The sequence below is a fragment of the Caretta caretta genome, chromosome 10, assembly GCF_965140235.1.
Source record: "Caretta caretta isolate rCarCar2 chromosome 10, rCarCar1.hap1, whole genome shotgun sequence".
Classification (NCBI taxonomy): Eukaryota; Metazoa; Chordata; order Testudines; family Cheloniidae; genus Caretta; species Caretta caretta.
In genome coordinates this window covers 71,324,827-71,349,140 of record NC_134215.1, presented here as the reverse complement: position 1 = coordinate 71,349,140, position 24,314 = coordinate 71,324,827, and the positions used below count along the sequence as shown (strand labels likewise).

Here is a 24,314-nt window from a genome sequence, read left to right as displayed (position 1 = left end):
GATGATCGTAATGGTCTATTCTGTCTTTAACATCTATGAATCCATCCACTTCCCCAGGCTGAAGCCAGACTGGAAGCAGTGCAGAAAAAAGACCCCAAATTTCAACATCAACCAGATTATAATGGCATTCACAGAGTCCACCCAAAGACATATTCTCCCCTCAGTCAGGCTGGCGGAGAGTCCAGGGGGTGGCACTGGTATAAATGAGAGGAGAATTTAGCCTGATGTGTCCACAAAGGGCTGGGGGAAGAAAGGCTTAGACTCATATCTGCTTTCCTGAGCATTTCTTCCTTGGTTTGTGTCAGGTTTTTAACAGGGGTCAGGGGAGAAACCAGGAAAAGACAGAGGCAAGGGAAAGAGCGAGATAGATGCAAACATACACGTTCCCTCACTCCCACACCAACAGCTGCTCACGATGCCACAGTCCTGCAGAGTGCAACACAGCACCCCCACTGGTAAATTGCCTGTTAGCGCACACACAATTGTGGGCATTTGAAGTAGCTTTCAAAATACCCGTATGGATAATAATCAAGCAGGCCATGGTAGGCCAGGCCATCCCACTGAGTTAACCACTGTGTGGAGGGCGAGGAGGCAGAAGCAGCTGAGGGAAGTGGCTCAGCGTCTCTGAACTGCCTGCAGTGTGCCATATTCTGTTTAAATAGCCGTTTCTTCCCCACCAACTGCTTCAAACCCCACTTCCGAGCATCCAAGCATGAGCTCTCCCTTGCCCTGCTGGGGAGAAGGGAGGTAGAGGGGGCGTGCCTCTGTTTACCCAGACACTAAGGCACAGTTCAGCCTATAGGCTTGTCCTTCTGAGCTGCCATCCCCTGACCAATGCTCTCTGCTATACAGTCACATCACTGGTATGGGGGTGCTGGTCAGTGGTGCTTGCTCCATGGCAAAAATTGGAAGACTAACCTCTGCCCTTTCATATAACTGTTCCCCTGCCCACTCTGCTCCCAGAACCGAAACGGACCTTTCATATGCGTTGTTCTGCTGATCTCCTGGATGAAGAGGTACATATATATGGTGTGCATTCCCCAGCTCTCTCTCCCTCCAGCCCTGTTTCAACTAGGGGTGGAAGAATTACTTTGGAGAGAAAAAAAGCCAACTGAATGTTCCCCCTAAACTTGTACCAAACCCCAGAGCGCAAACTCAGCCTGACCAGGACCATCTCCCAAAACTCAGACTAAGCACTCCAACCCTGTCCTGATTATCTGAATAACTGAAACAAAGATGTAATTAGTCAGTTTCATGTTGCTCTGGGGCAATGGTCTGGGTAAGATTCACCAGCATGTTCTTGACCTTGGATGGACGGTAGCAGATGTTGGGGTCTCGCAGGTCAGTTTGCCATTTGGATAAGGACTGTGGTGTGCAGGCTTAAGTATTTTCTTAGTGCATTTTGTTTATACACAAAAAATGTACACCAGGTCTGTTCCTTTGGATGGAGGTAGTGCCCTGTTGCCAAGAAGCAGCTACCTCGGTCCTGGCTCCTCTTGGACTTTCATCCCAATCTCACTGTTCTCCTCATCCTGCTCCAGCCCCTAAGCTTTATACTTTTGGGAAACCTGTCCTGCTCAAAGCTCCTCACCTGGGATCATGTGGCCTTCAAAGGTGAGCAGGAGCATAATCTACCTTTGTGCAGCTGCTTTGCAACACAAAGGAACCTGAGAAAAGTTGGGGTGGCCAGACAAATCCACACAGCCTCTTTAGTGACTCTCTGGGCTGGGTCACTGCACGGTGTCTTTCACTCTTTCTGAGGAGAATTCCAACCTGGGTGCTTATACATCAGTGACCTCTGATGTGCCAGACAGTAGCACCTTTCAGCATAACAGTGCCACCGTGAGAGAGCCAGCACCTGGAAGCAGGAAGCATGCAGGAATCCCGTAAGAGCCTGTTTCTCTTGAACCTTCCAGCCCCGTTCTGTAATCTTGCAAGGTTCAGAGAGGCATTTGAATGCCTGGGTCCTTATCTGAATTGAGCAGAGGCTCACGGAGCTGCTGCAGGCTGAAAGAGACCTCTTGGCGAGAAACCCCTCTATGAAAGGCTGCTGTTGCAGGCCAGCCTGATTTTGTGATCCCAAACAGTGATCCCCCGTGCTGCTGTGGGCTCAAGGGCATCCTCTGCAGCAGGCAGCAACACAACGGTTCTTTTAAAACCCTCGAATCCATCCCACGGGCCAAACAAATCCTGCCTCCCACCTGCAGCCTTCCTGCCTCCAACCCATCCCATTTCTTGTCTCTCCTTTTGCCACATAATGAAACCCTGAATCCGTCGTGTGCTGTCATCCAAGAGGAATTCCCACAATCACCGGAGAACTTCCCTGAGGAGGCAATCGGTGCAGCCAGCTGCTAAAGCGACTGGGCTGTGGCCGCGTGGCAGTCTATGGATCTGGCCTATATATTGTCAGCACGTCTCCCTTTCAAACACACTAGGGATGCTCTTTTGTTGGGAAGGTTGATACTCCACAATTCCTAGTCTCTGGCACACACTCGGTCTCTACATCCAGAGGGAGGCACTCAGAGTCAGGGTCTGCTCCTCACACAGCTCTACTTCCTTTGTGGGGACTGGCCACCTGCTCCAGCAGAGAATCTGTGGGAGGTCTAGCTCCTGGGTCAGGCTATCCTCTATTCTATGGGGCATTCCATGGTGATCTCAGCTCTGCGTGGCTGAGGACTCAGTGAGCAGAGAAGGGCTGGGACTCTTTGGTACTGTGGTGGGAGGGCGATCTTTTGCCTTTTCAGTAGCAGGATCTGGCTAATCCAAAGGAAACGCAGGAAATATAACACGCCAAATCCTGATCCCATTGAAGTCAATGGCAAAGCTCCAGTTGACCTCAGTGGGACCAGGACTTGGCTAACTGCATGTAATTCCTACAAACACCATGTGCTATGCAGTTTATCAAACATATGTGCTCTCTCACTCTACACACCGATTTGACTTTCACACTCTTGGTAGAAATGTGGTTTGTTATATTTACTGACAGCGCAGCAGCTGTGTATATATAACCGCAATTAGAGGGCCACATGCATTCTCACCTCCGTGCTTGTAATATTTATACCCACACATGCAAACACACTGTCACACACACACGCACATACTGTAGAACCAGATGTATATAAAATACTATCAAGGTGGCCAGTGGAGGTCATGCCATTTAAAACCCAATAGTAGGGCAGAGCTAGTTCGTGAAAGACGTTCAGGAGTAACTTTTCAAAGTTTTTCCACTTGTTTGTCTGCAAAATTACACCTACATATCTGTGCCCCTGCTTTGCAGATGTAAATACGTGTGCAAGCCCTTTAAGCAGCTTGACACTCTAGAGTCCAATGGGTTTTGCAGGTACCACCTTGCAAACTTGGGACCACGCAGTTGTTAGATCAGTGTCTCTCAACTTTTCCAGACTACTGTACCCCTTTGAGGAGTCTGATTTCTCTGGCATACCCCAAGTTTCATCTCACTTAAAAAGAGCGTGCTTACAAAATCAGACATAAAAATACAAAAGCGTCCCAGCTGACTATTGCTGAAATATTGCTGACTTTCTCATGTTTACCATATAATTACAAAATAAATTGACTGGAATATAAACATTGTACTTACATTGCAGCGTATAGTCTATAGAGCAGTATAAGCAAGTCATTATCTGTATAACGTTTTAGTTAGTACTGACATCGCTAGTGCTTTTTATGTAGCCTGTTGTAAAACTAGGCTAATATCGAGATGAGTTGATGTGTATCCCCTGGAAGACCTCTGCATACGCCCAGGGGTACACATACCCCTGGTTGAGAACTGCTGTGTTGGATTATTTAAAGGGTGCTGGCATGTAAGACTTTGTAGCAGGTATTTGCACTTGAAAATGCAGCCTCAGGTATGTATGTGTGGACATTTCTGTGTACACACACATACAGACAGACACACAGAGGCTGGATAGAAGCCTAGTTGAAAATTAATTTACCTCTGGACCAAATTTTCAACCCCATCCCTGGAATTTGCAATCCATATTTTCGGAGGGATGTGACTGTATCTGAACACATGCCCATCTGTGCACTCCAAACTCATACTACACACAGACAGATCAGCCTGGCACCCAACTGCCTGATTCACATGCTCTGTTGGGCATTTCCTGGGCATTCCTTGGGCATGCATTCTCTTTTGCAGACGAATTCAATTTCACATTCAAAAGTGGACATGCAAAATCCAAGGTCAACTTGAAGATTGCTGAAACTTTGAAGCCTAATTGCAAAATGTTGCATATATTTTGACCTGGGCCAAATCCAGATATCACATAAATGGTGCAACTCTACTTACATCAGGTCTGACTTTGTCCCAATCTGGTTTAAGGTCTACATTTTTAAAAAGAGGTCTCTAAAACTGCAGACCCAAATTTGTGTCAGCGGTGTATTCAGAGCACATTGTGGCTATGTGATGCCTGCCTTCTTGGCAGACACTGAGGGCTGAATTAAAAAGCCAGACTCTGTAACCTGGGGCAGTATTGGCTCATACTTTGAGCTCTGAAGGTCACCGGTTCAGTCCCTGATGTTTGCCAGAACATAAGCAGATGCTCATCTGGAATCTGAACTGCTGTGGGCCTCCGTTGCTGGAAATGACTGGCCAGTGTGTTCCACATCCCCCAATCACAGATGATGTGAGTCTGTTATAGACTCCACTTTATTTGACAGCCAGTACTAGGGATTTGACCAGGGACCTCCAAATGTAAAAGCACGAGTCTCTCCAGCTTGAACTAAAGAGATAGGGACTGTAAGAGACTCACATCCAGTGTGGACAGAGGAGGATGCATAACACACAGAAAGGGTGAAGAATCTCCATGGGAGAAGCTCTGGGAGTATGGCCCTGTACCAGGGCCAGAACTATTTAAAGACTGAGTCCAGGGAGGGCTACAAAGATACCAATGGAGGGGTACTGGCATAGATCCCCATAGGACTGTATACCCTAGAAGGGGTCTGGTTTGTTTCACATACAGACTGTTTGTGTGACTCGGCCAGGGGCTGAGTTACTGAGAACCCGCCTGAGAAACCATGGACAGAGGTCACCTCAGGCTGAGAGAGGTGCAGAAACACACCCCGTCCAGGAGTCTCACGAGAGGTGGGTGCCACCCTGTTACAGTGCCAGTAGAAGTAGATTATGTACCCACAGTTTGCACTGAATAGTGGGTAGATATAAATGTACATGAATTCCTAACATGATGCTAGGTGCTTAATTCATGTCAGGGCTTGCCAGGCTTGAGCCCTGGCACCTCGAAGCTTGGCAGTTCATAGCCCTGGCACCTCTGGGCTTGCTGCATCAGTTCAGAATGTAAAAAAAATGCTTTAGCCCCTGCACCCTAATTGCTTGAGCCCTGGCACCTCTTTCATTACAAATTAAGCCCTGGTAATGCTTCTCCATTTCTAACCTTTTGTACATACAATCTAGCATCCAATATCGGCCTGGTAGAAAGTTTTAATTTGCAATTGCCTCTGCATGCAGGACTAGCCTTTGAAATATTCTAGAAACAAGCTTTTTAATTCAGTGACACTTATGCACAGGTCAGTATTGGTGTTAGAGATGACGATTCACAACTTCATATTGTGAATATGCAAAAGCTATGAGAGAAAGAAAAGGGGCCTAACAAGAAGTAGTGAAGACATAGTCCACAAACAAAGTCCTCGCCTCTGCCCTGAAACGGGAGGAAGAGCATGTTAAAGCTTTTACTAACCATGTCATCAACCATATGACAAACCTATTCAACACTCAATCACATCCAGAGATGCTTATCAACAAACCTATTGGCCCATTTGTAACGTCAGATGTACAGGAGTCTCTGCTGAAAATAACAGGTGTTGATGAAGAATAAATGGAGAGATTTGTGAGGTGTGCACTTGATTCTGATGGGACATGTAGTTTCTTACAACCCAGTCAAGAAATCTGGCATCGAAACATTTGCTGATATGGCCAAGACCAAACTTAAGTCTGGCAAGGAAGGCACAAGCACAGTAGCTATCAGTCCAGAAATTTTCTGGAGAGTCCTGTCCTTAGCAAGGTGCAGAGATGATGTTTCAATGGCAACTGTTCTTAGTCACTGTGACATTCCCTAAGGTACAATCTGGACTATTGAACAGCAGTGTCCCCTTATCTCTCCAGCTCAGGGTGCCTTTCGCACTGCTTCGCTGTCAGAACAGCCACTCTTGGCCTGTTCACACAGCCTTCAGCATGCAAATTCCCCAGCCAAATACATGAGTACACTGACCAGTCGCTCATGATTTACATACAGGGCAACACCCTCAAGTTCTTTAGTCCCAGCCTTGTTCCCCCAGAAATGTGCCTTGGACTGCTCAGTACCCTTCTGAACAGTACAAGCTCGTAGGAAGTCTGTCATTTCACCAAAGGACAATGATAAATGTACCAGCCTTGTTATCCCAAATGGAATTTCCCACACATTCTAATCCAAACACACTGGTTAAGATAAAAACAATAAGATACGTTTATTAACTATAGAAATGTAGATTTTAAATGATTAAAAGTGGTGATGCCTGTGACCACTCCCCCTTAGTTCAGTTTTGAGAGTCACTGATGTCATGATCAGAGAGATGGGAGAAGGAGAGTTGAAGTCAAGTGTTTTCCTCCCACTGTATAATTCAATTTCTTGTGCTAGAAACATCCTTGCTGAGTCATGGTGACACGCAGTCCGTTGTGGACCTGAGGTTTGAATCATCCCTGTGATAAAGTGTAAATTTCTTGTTTACACCTTCTCCCCCGCTGGAGGATGGCTGCTTCAGTTGGTGACGGCCCTTTAACACCTGTCTGGGGTGCTGGTGTGTCTTTGTCTCTGAAAAACCAGTTTGTGGGCGTTACCCAGAATTACAACATATTTCAGTCACAGTCATACAGTAGAATCTTAAAACTTCACATACAGTGTTGCTACTCATATTTTAACAGGATAATGATATTCAGCATTATGACTTTTCAAATGGTACCTCACAGGGCACAATTTGTACAAAATGTATCATAGTCTTGTAAAAGTGGTGACAATAACAGCGTAGACTGACAGTCACCCAATAGCACCTGTGCCTATGCCCCTTTTCCATGCTGATGGAATGATGAGAACAGGCAAAGCTGAATTAGAGCATCAGCTGGAAGCTCAAGCTAAATGAATCCATGTACTAAAAGCATGCACCAAAGAAATCACAGGGTACATCGGAGATGCCATGGCTGTCATGCAAATGATGTCTGGAGACAAGTTCCACACATTCGATGAATTGACTGCTGAGTACTTGAAACAGGCCTAAAAGGATTTGACAAAGCTAATTCTGTAATCAAAATCTTTGATAGACATGGCAATAATAACCCTGTGAAAACTGCAGAAAGACAGAGCCAGACAAGATCTAAGGTTGGAAGCAAGAAATACCAGATGATTGGTGGGTCCCCTGTGCCTCTATGGGAAAAGTTTCTAAACATGGCACGCAACAGGCAGTCACTTGTCGAATTCCTCTGTGAAGAGAAGGCTCAAAATGCACCTCACAATGTAGAAATGCACACAACCCAAACACTCCTTCTTGCTGGAGGCTTTTCCAGTGGTGATGTAACAGAGTCTGTCACCAGCAGAGGTTCTGAAGAAGCCATAGCAATGAAGACTCTGGACAAGATGATGATAATGATGTTAACTAGAAATGTCACCAGCTCTACTACATTTCAATGATATCTGTGCAAATTTATTACTAGAGTTTGTTTTACCCTGATTGCTGTTGTGATGCTTTGAGGTCACAAAGAAATCCAATTTTAGGTCTTGAAATAATAACAGAGTCATTAAACTACCAGAAGTGAATGCAAACACGTCAAGGTGGTCATTTTAACATGTTGATGGTATCATTGTTTATCCCCATTTCTATGGTAACTGCACCACTTGACAGTTCCACATCATAGGTCATCTTAAAGTAAACATAATGAGCTTTCAAATGATGTATGATGTGCATGTGTGTAGATAGGGAACAAATCGATGCTGTCAGCCGCTCATCTATATCACAGGCTAAGGAGCAGGTAGAGTGAATTTTGTTTACCCATCTAGGTAGCACGCACATGAGGTGAGGTCAAACAGCTGCACTGAGCCCCCTTTGAGGGGAACCACATGGTGGTTTCTGCTGCCAGCCAGTTTCCTGCAGCTGGAGAGAGCAAATAAAAATGTGCATATGTACGTTATACATGCAGATTAGTCCCCCACAGGCTGTCCCTGAAACACCCTCCAAAGGAAGCGAGGGGGAGGTGCAAAGGAGCTGAGTCCAGGGCAAGTGTGTAGCTGCACCCTTCTCCGTCTCTATTTCACACACAAACTTAAAGAATACAGACCAGATTACTGCAGATTAACTCTTTTTAATGCTCTGAGAAAAGAGGAGAAATGTTGGTCCCTGGCTTTCCCCAGCTGAGGGCAGGAAGTTATAAATTTTGCCCCCAGCCCCTGCAGGTTCCCTAAGGAACTCTCACTGAATTCAACAAACAAGAGAAACTTCTAGAGCTGGATTCATTACTGCATTGCTTTGGCTTTACTCTGCTCTGCATTGAATTCAATGGCTTTACCCTGGCGTAGAACTGGAGCAGCACAGTGGTGACCAGGGCCCCCCGTATACTCATGGCTGTGTTGCAAACAGGGATTGAGTCTGCTCTTGCACAGCATAGGTGTAAGTCAGGAGTAACTCCCTTGAAGACAATGGAGTTCAACTGGTGTAAAATTGGTGTAAGAGGGATCAGAATCAGGCAGCCCCAGAGTCTCCAAATAATCAGAGAGCCGCATATGGATCACGTGAAACACACAACTGAGACACTTCAGAACAAACAGAAAAATTATGTGAACATCCATCTATATTCCCCTTTCCTCTCCTATCTTGGAGCACTGGATCTTGCCCCAGATGTATGGTTCAGCTAGGCATTTGCTCTTCTGGCTCCTAGGTAAATTAGTCAGTAATCTTCACAGCCACACCTCTAGCTGACTCCCCACCCTCTCTTCCTCCCACCACTCAAGCCCCCACCTCCAGAGCTCAGCATCTGCAATTCTGTATTTGTGAGCTATGCCCCATTTCTCTCAAGGATTTCCTTTCCTTGACTCTGGGTTCTGCCAGCTGCCAGCTCTTCTGACAGATGTTCTGGTCACGGACACTGTCTCATTTTTACATAGCAGCAGCCTCACTAAATTTTTGAAGCCTTGTGAAGGGCGCTTAGCACTCCAAGTCATAGGGAGTAGCGCAGCCGGATCCCTGCATGACCACAGGAAACTCCAGGGCCCTGATTCTGGAACCCTAGAGGTCCTGACCCCAAGCGGGCACAGAACCCTGTTGTATATGGGCTATGCTTTCTTTTAAAATAACTTTGATTCTAGTCTGTTGAGCTGTAAAGAAAACTTTCCCCAGCATAACTAGCAGTGCTAATGAGCTTTACAGAACACATGGCTTCAAGGAATCTGAGCTAGTCATAAGGACATATACCTTCAGCTTTCTGATATATTTTTAAATGTGCCATTAGACAGTTTATGGAATGTAATTACTTTCAGCTGTTAGCCATATATGAAAATGAATGGAAAGAGAACAGATGATTAAGCATTACAGAACCACGCAGGTGAGGAGATTGGAAGAAAACTGACAATGGATTCTGGGATGGAGCACAAAGCATTCTGGGATGAAAACATTGGTGGTATCTAGAGGTTGTGGAGGGGCAAAACAATGAGTTTTGGGGTCCTGGTTCTCAGCCCCCCCTTGGTTTATAATGTTCCCATTGTCATGCCAGCATAGGTAGTGGAACAAGTGAACTAGGATTCAAACTTATGCTGCAGCTGGACATGATCAAACAACCCTACCTGTCTGAATCTGTACATCTGCAGTCTCTGGTTCAATAATGCGTCAGCGCACTAGTCTATGTAGGTCATTACACCACTGTAATATCTGAACGGCTTTGTTCTCTCTCCCCAGGGAGAGAATGGTATGTGCTGGGTAGTGTTTTGTTTGGAGAGCTGTTTAAAAAAAAAAAAAACGTCCATGCTGCTCTGTGTTTATGTTAGAGAAAGCAGGTGGGAAAAATGCACCTCACCCTTGAAAGCAGAGGGTGATGAGATTTACGATAGGCCTTAGTCCCTTGGAGTGTGCATTCCACACATTTGAGACTGGCCTCCAAGATAGCTGTCTCCTGCGCAGATGAACTGATCCGACTGTTAGAGATTAAAGTTCAAGCTTTAGTTAAAAATAAATAAATCCATTTAAGATCCCAAATCTGACCTGGAATTTATGTGCAGACTTAAAACTAGCAAATTATATTTACATTTTAAAGCAAACTCTTTGGAAATTCATCTGTCATTCACTTACCTGACAAGTCCTGAAGTCCAGGGCTCTGCATTTCCCCAGCAAGAACTAATGCCTTTCCATGTAGCTTGGACCTTCAGAATTTTTCCTTCCAGTAACCCCTTCTCTGCTGAGGAAAAACAACAACATTTATTTCAGATCTCATTTTTCCTTGCATATTTTATATTTATTGCACCGAAGATAAATAAAGACAAAAACAGTTTCATAGGAACTCGAGAGTGGCCAGTGTTCTATCAGATAACAGAAGCAAACTGTGTTCCATTATCAGGTACTCAAGGCACGTGAAATCCTTCAGCCTTCCTTTCTTTTTTGCAAATTAAAAATTCTCAACAATGAACTCTCCTCCCATCCATCTCATCTCTATTTCCACAGCTAAATACCAAATACGAATAAGAACCTATTTCACTTGAACATAACTCAGGTATCTCCAGAGCATGAAATAGAAGGTGACTTATGATTTGGTAAAGTCCCAGGACAGAGCTTTCTTCTGTGCTGTTGATCCAGTCTGTTGTTTTCAGTAGGTTAAGGTAGGTTCAGATTTCCCCTGCCATGCATGTTATATGGGCTTTGTTGGTACAATCAATAGGGTTATAACTGTACCGTCCACAGACTTTGGACTTGATTCACCACTGCACTATGTCCGTTTTACTCTCGTGTTACAGAACTCTGTTGTAATATAGTTCGAACCCATTGCGTGCTGCATTCCAAAGTTAGGATCAGAGACTTCATTCTATGGGTCAATTCCCAGAATGGCAAATAAAGGGTTAAATAAGCAGTGGCTTGCCAACTTGGCACAAGTGAGCTAGTGCAGTGGTTTTCAAACTGCAGGTCGCAACCCAGTACTGGGTCACGGCATGTAAGGCACTGGGTCGCGGCGGCTCTGGTCAGCACCGCCGACCGGGTCGTTAAAAGTCCCATCAGCAGTGCTGCCCAGCTAATGCAGGCTAGTTCCTACCTGTTCTGACACCACGCTACGCCCCGGAAGCGGCCAGCAGCAGGTCTGGCTCCTAGGCAGGTGGGCCATGGGGCTTCGTGCGCTGCCCCCGCCCTGAGCACTGGCTCTGCACTCCCATTGGCCAGTTCCCAGCCAATGGGAGCTGGGGGGGCGATGCCTGCAGGCGAGAGCCCTGCAGAGCCAGTTGTGTACCTCCGCCTAGGAGCCGGACCTGCTGCTGGCCACTTCTGGGGCGCAGCAAAGTCCGTGGTGCCAGGACAGGCAGGAAGCCTGCCTTAGCACCCCCATTGAGCTGCTGACCATGAGCCGCCCGAGGTAAGCCTGTGCCCCAGTCCCCTGTCCCATCCCTGAACACCCCCAAACCCAGAGTCCCTTCCTGCACCTCAAACCCCTCAAACCCCTCATCCCTAGCCCCGCCTCAGGGCCTGCACCCCCAGCCCAAAGCCCTGACCCCCTCCCACACTCCAACCCCCTGCCCCAACCCAGAGCACCCTCCCACACCCTGAAGCCCTCACCCTTGCACCCCAATCCTCTGTCCTAGCCCTGAGTCCCTCCCACACCCAAACCCCTCATCCCCAGCTCTGTTGGGTCATGGGCATCAAAAATTTTCTTCAACTGGATCGCCAGAAAAAAAGTTTTAAAACCACCGAACTAGTGGATCAATGCCCCAGTTCACTGTATGTAAGGGGCTGAACAATGTGCAAGGGAGGGTAACAGATAATCACATTTAGAGCATCTGAAATGTAGATTAGGATTCATTTTGTTCAAAACTGGAGGAAAATAGCAAAGTCAATGCAGCACAGATTACCGTGTTTGCATGTAAGTGTTGCAAATAGAAGTTTCAAAGGGGTGCTAAAGTGCTAAAGAAGATTCTGAAAATCTCGAATCCAAGATAAAGAAGTATACACTGTCATGTCAAGTGTTTATCAATGAAGAAGTTATATAGGAGAGATGGGAGTGTATCTGGTTTAAGCCATCATCTGCATTTTTCTAATAATCAATTTTTCCCCTTTTGTGGTGTTCACCCATTAGTAACCAGGTCTAGGAAATGTCTAACTTGCCAGCACTCATAGAAAACATGGGAAAGTGGATTAAATTTTAACCTGAGTTGCTAAAAGTTCACTAACTTTATGCCCTAGAAAGAGTCTCCAATGGTCATCTGTCATTTGACAGCTCATCTTTTAAAGGCAGCATCTGCCTGTCCTGGAGGGATACTTGATAGCCTACATATCTGGGAAGGCAATGGGAGTTCTGGCACTAAACCAATGTGCCTGATCTCCTTTCTCCAGTATTTCTTTTACCATGTCTAATACCCACTTCAAGAGTTTGTCCTCACTCTGCTCCTGTAAGGTCATTATCCCCAAGTTACAGCGAGGGAACTGAGACACTGAGAGGTTAAGTAACTTGCCTAAGATCCCACAGGAAGCCTCTGGCAGAATCAGGAAATAAACACAGGCCTCCTGAGTGCCAGTTCTGTGCCTTCACTATAGCACTATCCCTCCTTTGATGCTTCTTGTCTTTAATCTTTCTCTGCTATTGCTTTCATTGTGATTTTAACCCTCAGCTAGTTTCTCTCTTTTGTTTTGTTGCTTTTCTCTTTATTTGCCCCATTGCCAAGAGTTAATGTTGAAGGAGGCAGGAGCTGGAGCAACAGTGGGACAATGCTTTGCCAGTGGGAGATTCCAAAGCATTGTCCCCTGCCTGTCAAACGTGTGCAAGCAATTGCACAACCAGGGCCTGCCGTGGGACGTGATGTTTCCGAGGAAGGGAGCAGGCAATCAGCGGCCCCTTTCCGTGCACTATTGGAGCTGTTACTCTGCTGTTAGTGTCTATCGTGAATACACATGGACAGAGAGCAGCTTGTGTTTGCAGTGACCTCTGAGAAGGACTCTTCAGAGACTCTTCCTCTGAGAAGGGCAGCCTGTAAATATCAGTGACTATTTCTTTCTTGGGGACAGCTCTTTGGAGGTGTAGAAAGAGATTCAATCAGCTCATCACGCACTGGAGGGAGGCAGTGTTCTCATGCAGAAAATTTTGGCAGTCCGCATTCCACTGATGATCCGTCTCCCAGCATCAAACAAACAACCCATCCGTGCGAGTGACAGTTACGAACAGGCTGTCTCCAGGCCTGGCCCACATCCGACTTGGCATCTAAGCCAATGTGCAGCGTCACTTTGGTGTGTTACCTACACAAGAAGGCAAAGCAGGGCAGTCGTTGTTGGCTAACAACCAATGAAAAGCAACCTGTTCCCATGTATGGATCTAAGGCCTGACAAGGGCACCTGCAGAACAAACCTAGGAGAGCATTGTCACCAGGGACAGGCACAGTGATAGAACTTCATGTACAACCCCCCTGAACATTTGAACTGAATCAAACCTGGAATTCCACGGAATTTGGTTCGTTATTTTTTGTTTGTTTAAACAGCATTTTTCACACTGCTTCTGGTGGAGGTGCTGAAATACCATGAGAGAAGTTGCATCTTCACTGAGCTGTTTCGTACCATCTCCCACCACTGCATTACTGACAAAGCAACTCCACTAGTGCTGGCAATGTGGGGGAAATGCCAGTGGATTTTTAGTTAACTGCATTGAACAGGACTTCCGTTTTCCACCTCCAGCTCCACAGCACCCTCTAGCACCAAATCAGTGCTATCACAGGGCCACATTGTGGTACCCTTACTCAGGCTCAAATGCACTTTATACTGTCAATAATCCCATTGAAGTCAGGTGCTATTCACTATGCGTAAGGTTACTGCAATCTGGCCCTCAGAGAGGAGAGTGCCCCTGATAGTCATAAGGACCACTTCCTGTTGCACCTAGGCATTCCTTGGCAATCTCTTATCAACAAGCCAGTCCAAACTGGCCCTGCTTAGCAGGTAAGCACTGAAGGGACCATAGCACAAAGTGGCAGGGCTGCTGGCACCAAACAAAAAAACACAACAGGCTACAAGAGAGAGGGGAGAAAACACATTAAAGGAAAGACACCATATGCAGTAGGATGGTTTGTCCTTGACCAAAGGAGATATCAAAGACAGCTCCAGTGATTTACTCTTTGACAGGCTGGCATTTCTGTGATTCATGGAGCTAATCAATTAGGAGACACATTCCCACTCACCCCAACCCCTTTACTTTTAACAGCTTATTGCCGGGAGCTCTGCAGAACTGCATGGCACAGTGTCCAAACCATGCTGTGAAAGCCAACAGAATCGATGGAAATGGTGATAGATATGGACATTGTTCCAGGGCAAAGGGCCGCACAATTGCCCAGGCTCCCTTCCCCTCTTCTCTCTCTCACAACACAAACACACAGTGATGAAACTCACATGCACTCATATACACACTCCTTGTATATATATACACAGAAACACACATGTACACACTTCCATTTGCATGCACACACTCAGCTTACACGTATACATGCACACACACTCCCAGCATGTCAAAGGCACGCACACTCAGCCTCTCGCCCACATACATACCCCTCAGGCATGCACACCCACACATGCATGCACACACTCTTGTGCAAAAGCCACACCCCTCACACACACACACTCTCTCTCATGTCCACACACACAGCCCTCAGTCATGCACTACCCACCCCAATTTGACACACACACACTCCCCCATCTCTGCATACACACACACATACATAAAAACACTCACCCCTCACACATTCACACACCTCTCAGGCATACAGACCAAAGCACCTTTCCTTGCTGTCAAAGGTGTTCTGCTGACTGCTAATCACAAGTAAGTCAGTAATAAACAGCCCTCTCTCTCCTTATCTGCTCCCTCTATAGCCTTCCCGGGTTGGTCGCAAAAGGCAGAGCATAGGCTTCATGTTGTGCAAAGAACTTGAAGCTGTTTAATTTTAACTCCCACATATCAATGAGTAAAATGAAAACACCTGACAACGCTGGAGGTTCTAAGGAACAGGGTCCATGAGCCATGCATTCCCTTCCCTCGCATGGTAACATCATGTTGGCCATTCCACTTCAGGACCATTTACCACGTAACGGCTGAGTAATTACTAGTGAGGGGTGCATCCTGCATGGTTCAGAAGCTGGGAAATGCACTGTGATGCGGTTCTGGGATTAGCGGCCACAGCCAGCCAAAGGCTCTGGAAAGTAGCTTGTTTCATATCGTCTCCCTCCTTGACAAGCTATTATGCTGGTGTAAGGAGAGCAAAGGAGGCATGAGGGGCTCTAGGAATAAAACATCCCAGGAGATAGACCTAGGGATGGACATTTATCATCATTCCAGGTCTAAAATCTCCTGTGGGACACCTGTGGCAGCTGAGTGATCCCCTGTCATGGCCAGAGGTGGGGCCAAGCTGCTGGATGCCATACCAGAATTTCCTTGTGGCCCCATCACTTTCTGACACATTTTAACATTCACTGAATATAATGTCAGCAAGACCTAGATCCACAAAGGTATTCAGGCTCCTAATTTCTATTGATTTCAATGGAAGTTAAGAGCCTAAATACCTTTGTGGATTTGGGCCTATGCTTCTAGCCTTGGTTGGTGCAGAAATGATCACTCTGGTACTCTGTAACTGAATCCAAGATGGCCTAACCTAACACTGGTGCACATCAGAAGAAACTCCATTGACATCAATGGAGCTGGTTCAGTGTAAAGCCACTGTGAGGCCAGAATGGGGCTCAGTAGCACTAAAGAGAGTAGTGAGCCTTTTCCTACTATCTAACAAGGACCTGGTTGCTCTGGAGCAGTCATTCATCAATTTGATCTATCAGATCCTGCTTGCTTTTCATGGCAAAATTCCCCCAGGCAAACTAGTTGAATTTCATCAGATGTCAAAGGGGGGGGGGGGGAGGGGGACAGGCAGGCGGGTTTTTTTCTCCAACTGTGAAAACTGGCCTTTTAATTTTCATAAAAAGGATTTGAGGCTAGAACAAAAGAAATGTCCCATTCTCTCTTTCCTTTCTCATCTGTAAGAATTTTCTCCCATGGCTCTAATCTCAGATGCTTTTAGTTTCTGGGCACCCTCTCCTGCTCCCATCAAATTCCTTCCAGATTGAATCCACATTAGATTTTGGGGGGTAGATCTTTTTGTTCTGCCTGTGACTTGAAAACAATAGTTTCCCGCCGTTTTCCTCTGTTGCTCTAAATCCACTACCTGTTCCTGTTACTCCACTTTGAGATATTTTTTTAGATGTTGGTTATTCTACTTTACATCTACACTGTAGCTCATTAAAACTGAGCTTCACTCCAGCTTTCTCATTACAACAGGCAGAAAGCTTAGCTTCTGGGAACACAGTTATAACTTATAATGAGGACAAAATGTACAGCTCAGAAACAACTTCTAATAGCTCATTAGTAAAATTGACTACTCAAGACACCACTGCTGTTTCCTCATTCCAACTAAAGATCTGAGAGGCAGCCCCTTCCCAGAGTGATGCAGAGGTTAGCCAACGTTTAGTCTTCAAAATCAAGGCAAAGTCGTATAATTCCCTAAGGATTTTATCTTAACTCCTGAAGATGTCCTGGCCATGCGTGTCCTGCAGTAATTTGTGTGGATGCTCCTGAATCATTTGACACCGGTGTTTGGTGCCAACCTACCAAGTTACCACCTCTCTAAATGCAGAGAGAATTGCTATAACATTTTGGCAATGCAGGTGGTGATGTCCTCTCCCCTAGTACCAGCATATGGGCAAAAATCTACCACTTCCCTGCAAAACCTCCGCTTTGCCCATCTTTGCCTCTGCTGACTTTCCCATTACTTAACTCTGATCATTTCCTTCTAAACAAGTATGATGCTCCCCTTGGGTCTTTGTCCTCTCCCCAGTGGCAAGAATGCTTGTCGTCTTACACAGCTGAGGACCATCAAGAGAAGTGGTGACCTGTAGGATTGTTGAATGCTACCATCCCTTTTCCTGCTCAGCCCATGTGATACTTTATTTTGGGACCTCTCTTTCTGGTTGTAGCCAGCCCCCAGTCTCATGAATAATCATCATTAATGACTTTTGCTGGGGTGATATGGGGCGGTGGATAGGTATTTGCCAACAGATGGGTCTCCCCCAGTCCTAGGACTATGAGCACTCCCTCTGAAATATGTACCACCCACCTTCGGCATGGGAATCCTGAGGTCACTCCTGCACTTGAGACTTGTGCTCGCTGCTATGTCACCCAGCCTGAGTTGGCACTATGGGGTTTTTTAACTGTCCTAGCTCCCACCCCTGATATGAATATCAGCGGCCACCAACCAAGGGTGCATCATTTTGGGGCACAAGGTGGGAGCTAATAACTGGACACTTTACCATTCTCACGTTCTTACCTTTAGAATCATAGAATCATAGAATATCAGGGTTGGAAGGAACCTCAGGAGGTCATCTAGTCCAACCCCCTGCTCAAAGCAGGACCAATCACCAACTAAATCATCCCAGCCAGGGCTTTGTCAAGCTTGACCTTAAAAACCTCTAAGGAAGGAGATTCTACCACTTCCCTAGGTAACCCATTCCAGTGCTTCACCACTCTCCCAGTGAAAAAGTTTTTCCTAATATCCAACCTAAACCTCCCCCACTTCAACTTGAGATCATTATCCCTTGCTCTGTCATCTGGTACCACTGAGAACAGTCTAGATCCATCCTCTTTGGAACCCCCTTTCAGGTAGTTGAAAGCAGCAATCAAATCCTCCTTCATTCTTCTCTTCCGCAGACTAAACAATCCCAGTTCCCCCAGCCTCTCCTCATAAGTCATGTGCTCCAGCCCCCTAATCATTTTTGTTGCCCTCCACTGGACTCTTTCCAATTTTTCCACATCCTTCTTGTAGTGTGGGGCCCAAAACTGGACACAGTACTCTAGAGGATGCCTCACCAATGTCAAATAGAGGAGAATGATCACATCCCTTGATCTGTTGGCAATGCCCCTACTTATACAGCCCAAAATGCCGTTAGCCTTCTTGGCAACAAGGGCACACTGTTGACTCATATCCAGCTTCTCATCCACTGTAACCCCTAGGTCCTTTTCTGCAGAACTGCTGCCTAGCCATTCGGTCCCTAGTCTGTAGCAGTGCATGGGATTCTTCCGTCCTAAGTCTCTGGACAGAGCAATCCCGTGAGATTCTGTTTCTGAGTCAGGGTTTCTCTGGCTCATGTTGTTGAAAAAGCTGTTGAAGAGACTGGCCCAAGGTGCAAAATCTTGATCCAGCTGTTGAATATACCAAAGTTCAGCTGGTGCTCAGGTCAGTGTTTCTCAACCCTCCAGGGCAGCAGCCCCTTCTTTGACATCAAAAAGCTTCATGACTCTCCTCTTTCCGTTTACTATCAAAGTCAGAGTAAAAACTGTATCCATGATAACTGTGGCCACCAAGACTATCTAATCTATTTGTATGTGTGTTTTGAGCAGCTGACAAAGAACTTGATGGGTAAAGGGAGATGTGTGGGCAGGAGAATGACATTTCCTTTGCTTTAGCTTGTTGGACAATTTTAGATGCCTTCCAACAGCCCCTGATTGCCTTTTGTGATCTTCCCCCCAACCCCACCCCCGAGAGGGTCATAACCTACTGGTTGAGAAACACTGGCTTAGATCCAGGCTCTTGGTTTAGCTCCTTCTAAAGATATGCCATCTCGGCACAGCCACTGGGAGTGAGGGGAAGGAAGGGTACAAGTCCTCCTCCCACTCTTTGCTATGCTCTTGCTGTGCCCCGTAGAGGTGGCTGCAGGACCAGCGCATTCTCAACCCAACCACATCCCCTATGCCACTATCAGGCACTGAGATTCAGATCTGGAGATGGGTTAAGATTCCAAACATCCCCCCCCCAAAATTTAGATCCAGGAGCTGGGCCCCTGTGTTGTATTAGAGCAGGGTGAGTGCTCTAACTTACACTGGGCTACAAAAAACACAACCACGGATCAGTGTGTTGGTGGGGGTACCCTGGACACACAGCCCTTTCCTGGTATGCTAGCAACATGGAGTCCCCTGTTCTAGTCTGGGCCTCTGGTATAGTCTACATAGGTGGTGGTATTTATAAGGAAAGACAGAGGCCTTCAGGCTTGTTGCTATCTATTCAAACAAAGACCTACCCATCTTCTCATAAAGGATTCTGGGTAGCATCCAACAGGCAATGTCCAGTACTCAGAAGTACTGTAAAAAGCACAGCCACTAGAGAGCATTCAGTCACTATGGGGCAGATCCTGAGGTTACTCAGGTTTTACCCAATCCTTACTCAGGTAAACTGAGTAAACACTGAGTAAAAAGCGAGCAAAGACCCATGATCTATGTGTCCATATTATTGTGTTACAAGACCCATCTCTCCCTCTCTCTCTCTCTCTCTCTCAAAAAAAAAAAGTAAACTAAATTATAAAATATCAGTGCACTAAAAGTTCAGGAGGAGCTTCACTGAATTGACAGCCTTGCTCATATAGTCTTATTAGCGACTTAAAACATCTGTCACAGGAAACAGACTTTATCACCAGTGGTATTTAATGTTGTACATTTGGCTCCATTTGTTGCAGGCTCAACATGTGACCATTTGACAATCTCACAGGACATGGTGGCTACCGTAAAGGGTCTGGGAACCTGTCACTGAAAACCTCAATGCTCCATGTGTGAAGTCTGGCCTGCAAAGAGCTGAAGGGTAAACAGGCTACAATTACAGAGTTCCCTGCCTTGGGCAAGTGTGGGCTACAGCTCGAGAGCTCGCTGCTCTGGGACAGTGTGGGGAAGCGTGTACACTGCTTCGGCCACAGAGCCATTACCGGAGGAGTTCACTCATCACGAGTAAGTGCGAAGAACACAATGGCATTTGAAAGGGTTTTATTTCTAGCTGTCAGTCATTATTTCTCTTGTCTATGTCACAGTGATTCATGCTTTGCCCCCAAACTGTGCCCTGGCAGGGACAACAAATCATTTTGTTTTCGTTTTAATGCGCATTCCTCTTAGTTTGGGGATGGTTGTTCCAGTGGAATATATATTTTCAAAGACACAAGGGTGCCTTTCAGAGTGGGCTGAAGCATTTCCCTGATGTCAGGTTCTGGATGCGCATCTGCTGTTTTCTCTAAGCATGTTGTTTGTAAGCGTATTGATCATCTTGTTCTCATCTTGTTCTGGCTTTAGTGTCTCGGAGAGTTTACAGCCACAAGGCACCGCCAAGACTAGGCTGTTATGTGCCACATGCAGCGATAGGAAGGACTGAGGTGCACCAGTGCCCGAGGCCACCATAATGTCAGGGTAATGAGTAAGTGAGATATTTATCCCAATAATCCTGGCAAGTGACCTGCACCCACACTCTGCAGTGGAAGGTGAAAACCCCACCGAGGTCTCTGGCAACCTGACCTGGGGTAAAATTCCTTCCCAACTCCAGATGTGGTGAATAATTAGACCCTGAGCATGTGAGCAAGAACCAGCCAGCCAAACACCCGAGAGAGAGACTGCTGGGTACCACCTCAGAGCCCTGCCCCACCCTGCCCAATGCTCCATCTTGAGCCATGGCCATCCCTGGTGCTTCAAAGGAAAACTCCCACACACACTCCAGCCCTACCCCAGAATACCATGGGGGTGGGGGAAGGAAATCCCTTCCTGACTCCTGCGAGTAGTGCTTTTTGCTGTAGTGTAAACAGAGCACAAACGAAATGTAAAAGGGGCTATTGAAAGAGCGAAGCCATTAGTTCCTAATGGTTACATCTTGCCCATCTCACTGCTACAGTCCTGTCCAGATACTAAACAACAGGATTGTGCTAAGAACAACCACTTTCGCTTTACAGTGGAGTGCTCAACTCATCCTCGGCCTTCTCTGAATCATCCATGACAGCACTGACTGATGTGGAGGCTTTTTCGGGACTGTTCATAAAGGGATTTTTTTCCCTGCTCTGCTTATTTATTATCTTCTCAGATTTATTATGTTCCACACAGATAGATTAGGTGAACTGAAAAAACAAACAAAACCTCTCTCCTCAGAAAAAACATGACCTGGGGCTATTCATCCTTTCTGCCTTTCTTCTCTTTCCACGCTTTTTCTGAACAAATCACTTAATTTAGGCCAGAATTGCCAAAGGAAGCTGCTGATCTCGGTAGCCCCATGTTTTGGGTGCCCAGCCTGAAACCCCTCAGCGCTGGGTGATTTTAATTGGAGTTCTGGGTGTTTGGCATTTTATGAAAAAGAGGCCCTGGGTGACTTACGGGACTAGGCTGAGGGAACTGGGGTTATTTAGTCTGCAATGAGGGGGGATTTGATAGCAGCCTTCAACTACCTGAAGGGGGGTTCCAAAGAGGATGGAGCTCGGTTGTTCTCAGTGGTGGCAGATGACAGAACAAGGAGCAATGGTCTCAAGTTGTAGTGGGGGAGGTCTAGGTTGGATGTTAGGAAAAACTATTTCACTAGGAGGGTGGTGAAGCACTGGAATGGGTTACCTAGGGAGGTGGTGGAATCTCCTTCCTTAGAGGTTTTTAAGGCCCGGCTTGACAAAGCCCTGGCTGGAACCATTTAGTTGGTGTTGGTCCTGCTTTGAGCAAGGGGCTGGACTAGATGACCTCCTGACGTCTCTTCCAACCCTAATATTCTATGATTCTATGACTCAGGCCAGGTGTCTAGAAATGGAGGCACCCAGAAATGGAGGCATCCACAATTAGTGGCTACTTTTGAACATGCAGCCTCCTGGGCTTATTGAAAATGGGGGCTGGACCATGCTGATTAGAGCCTGCAATAGTTGAAATCATGCCCAGACTCACCTGGGCAGCCCTGCTGAATTTTATGATATTGCACTGAGTGTAAACCAAAGGTCAGATTTGCCTACTGAGAACAGGTACTATGCATGCTAACTCCAGCTGCTCTGGTCAGGACCTGGAACCAGGTGCAGCAGACACAGTTCCTGAAAATCTACCCAGTGGTTCACACTAGTATCAGTGTTTGCTGTGGCAGGACACTATGGGAGCCTGGAGCCTGATCTAGTGGGCGCACTCCACTGAGCACTAAACAGACACCCCGGCTAACGTCCCCAGCGGTGCCATAAAGCACAGCCCCAGTGGGGCCTGGTCAAACGACATAGGGTTGTGGCCAATCTCCACTGTCCCCCGTACACACATTGTCAATGGAAGCAGGCAGTTGGATGAGAATTTGACATTTTTATTTGAAGCAGCAGTAAGAAGTGCTGCATTGTGCATTGCTCTCTGGTACCTCTGAGCCATCCTCCCCTGCCAGTCAGGGACAGCCATTCTCTCATGCTCAGGGTCCCCCCAGCCCTGCCCTATAGAGCAGCATTTGCCTGTCCAGCTGCCCAACTTGCCCAGTGCTCTGGGGTGTCATAACTTGACTCACATTTTCAAGCCATCTTCCGCTTATCAAAAATGTTTCTTTCCCCCTGTGACATTCCGCAGGGTTCAATCTAGACTGTTGAACAGCAGTGTCCCCTTAACTCTCTAGCCTGGGGTGTCTTTCGTACTGCTTTGCTGTCAGAACGGCCACTCTTGGCCTGCTCACATAGCATTCAGCATGCAAATTCACTCCCAGCCCAATACGTGAACACTCTGACCAGTCACTCATGAATTACATACAGGGCAACACCTGCAAACTTTCTCGTCCCATCCTTGTTCCCCCAGAAATGTGTCTTGGACTGCTCAGTACCCTTCTGGACAGTACAAGCTCATAGGAAATCCATCATTTCATCAAAGGAAATTGATAAATGCACCAGCTTTGTTATCCCAAATGGAGCTTCCCCACACACTTTAATCCAAACGCACTGGTTAAGATCAAACAAGAAGAGAAGTTCATTAGCTGCAGAAAGATAGATTTTAAGTGACGACAGGTGATGATGCATGAAAAGTCAGGATTGGCTGCAAAAAGAAAATAAGAGAGTAAAATACCAGGTAATACCCTAACTTAACCAGCTACATGAAACTAAAAGCACAAGGACTGTCTCACCATACGCTGTAGTAAATTTTACAGGCAGGGTCTCCTTTTAACCTGGGACCACTTCCTTTCATTCAGTTCTTTGACAGTCATTGATGTCATGAGCAGAGATGAAGGAGGAGAGAAGTGAATTGGAGACCACTGCTTCTCCTTCTTGTATCACCATCCCCTTTTTGAGGATTACCCCCAGCTGGGATGTAGGCAGGGTGACCCGATGTCCTGATTTTATGGGGACAGTCCTGATATTCGGGTTTTTGTTTAAATATAGGCCCCTATTACCCCCCACCCCTGTCCTGATTTTTCACACTTGCTGTCTGGTCACTCGAGGTTTAGGAGACACATAGTCTATTGTGGGGGGCGAGGGTTCAACTGTCCCCATGATGAAATGTAAATTTCTCCTTCACACCTTCCCATTGCTGAAGAATGGCTGCTTAAGTAAGTCATAGCTCTTTAACACCTGGCTGGGTGTTAGTCTGTCCTTGGTTCCTGAGAAACAGTTTGGGCCTGCTTTTCTTAAACTTGGAGCATGTTACAGCAAGGATACATAGTAGAATCTTATAACTTCACATATAATGTTGAAACACATATTTTACCAGGACAATAATGTTCAGCAGATTATGATGTTTCAAATGATACCTCATAAGGTATACTTTTGTACAAAATTTATCATAGTCTTGTAAATGAAGTGAACATAACAGTATAGATCATCACACACACCCAGAGTTTCAGGGCTGCATCTTGGCCAAATGGCATATGAGGGAGGCTCTCATATGCCAAGTGCACTAAAATCTATCTCCATAAAAATGCACTTGACCCAGAGTCCATAATTTATAACATTGTCAAGGATATAATGTCAGGCCCAGTTGTGTTTACAAATTAATAGGATTTGAATGTCTCTTCTTTACAGTAACTTTCCTGCTAATTGTCTAATTTTGAGAGCAGAGACATCATGAGCTTAATACACATGGATTTATGGAAAATAGATCCTGTCAAACAAACTTGATATCTTTCTTTGATGAGATTACAATTTGGTATTAGTGTTGATGTAATATGCTTGTGTAAGGCACTTGCTTTGGTGACAGATGACATTTTAATTAAAAACCTAGAATAATATAAAATTAACATGATACACATTAAATGGATTAAAAACTGGCTAAATGACAG

The 24,314-nt window shown here is 46.1% G+C and overlaps 1 long non-coding RNA gene across 1 annotated transcript in view; it reads left to right on the top strand.

Annotated features, from left to right (window-relative positions):
* The window catches only part of LOC142073496 (uncharacterized), a 110,135-nt gene that overhangs the window by 25,600 nt on the left and 60,221 nt on the right, over positions 1 to 24,314 (top strand). Inside the window, exon 3 of the long non-coding RNA XR_012670381.1 lies at positions 19,762 to 20,026. This is a non-coding gene — a long non-coding RNA (uncharacterized LOC142073496). The remainder of the gene's footprint in view (positions 1 to 19,761; positions 20,027 to 24,314) is intronic.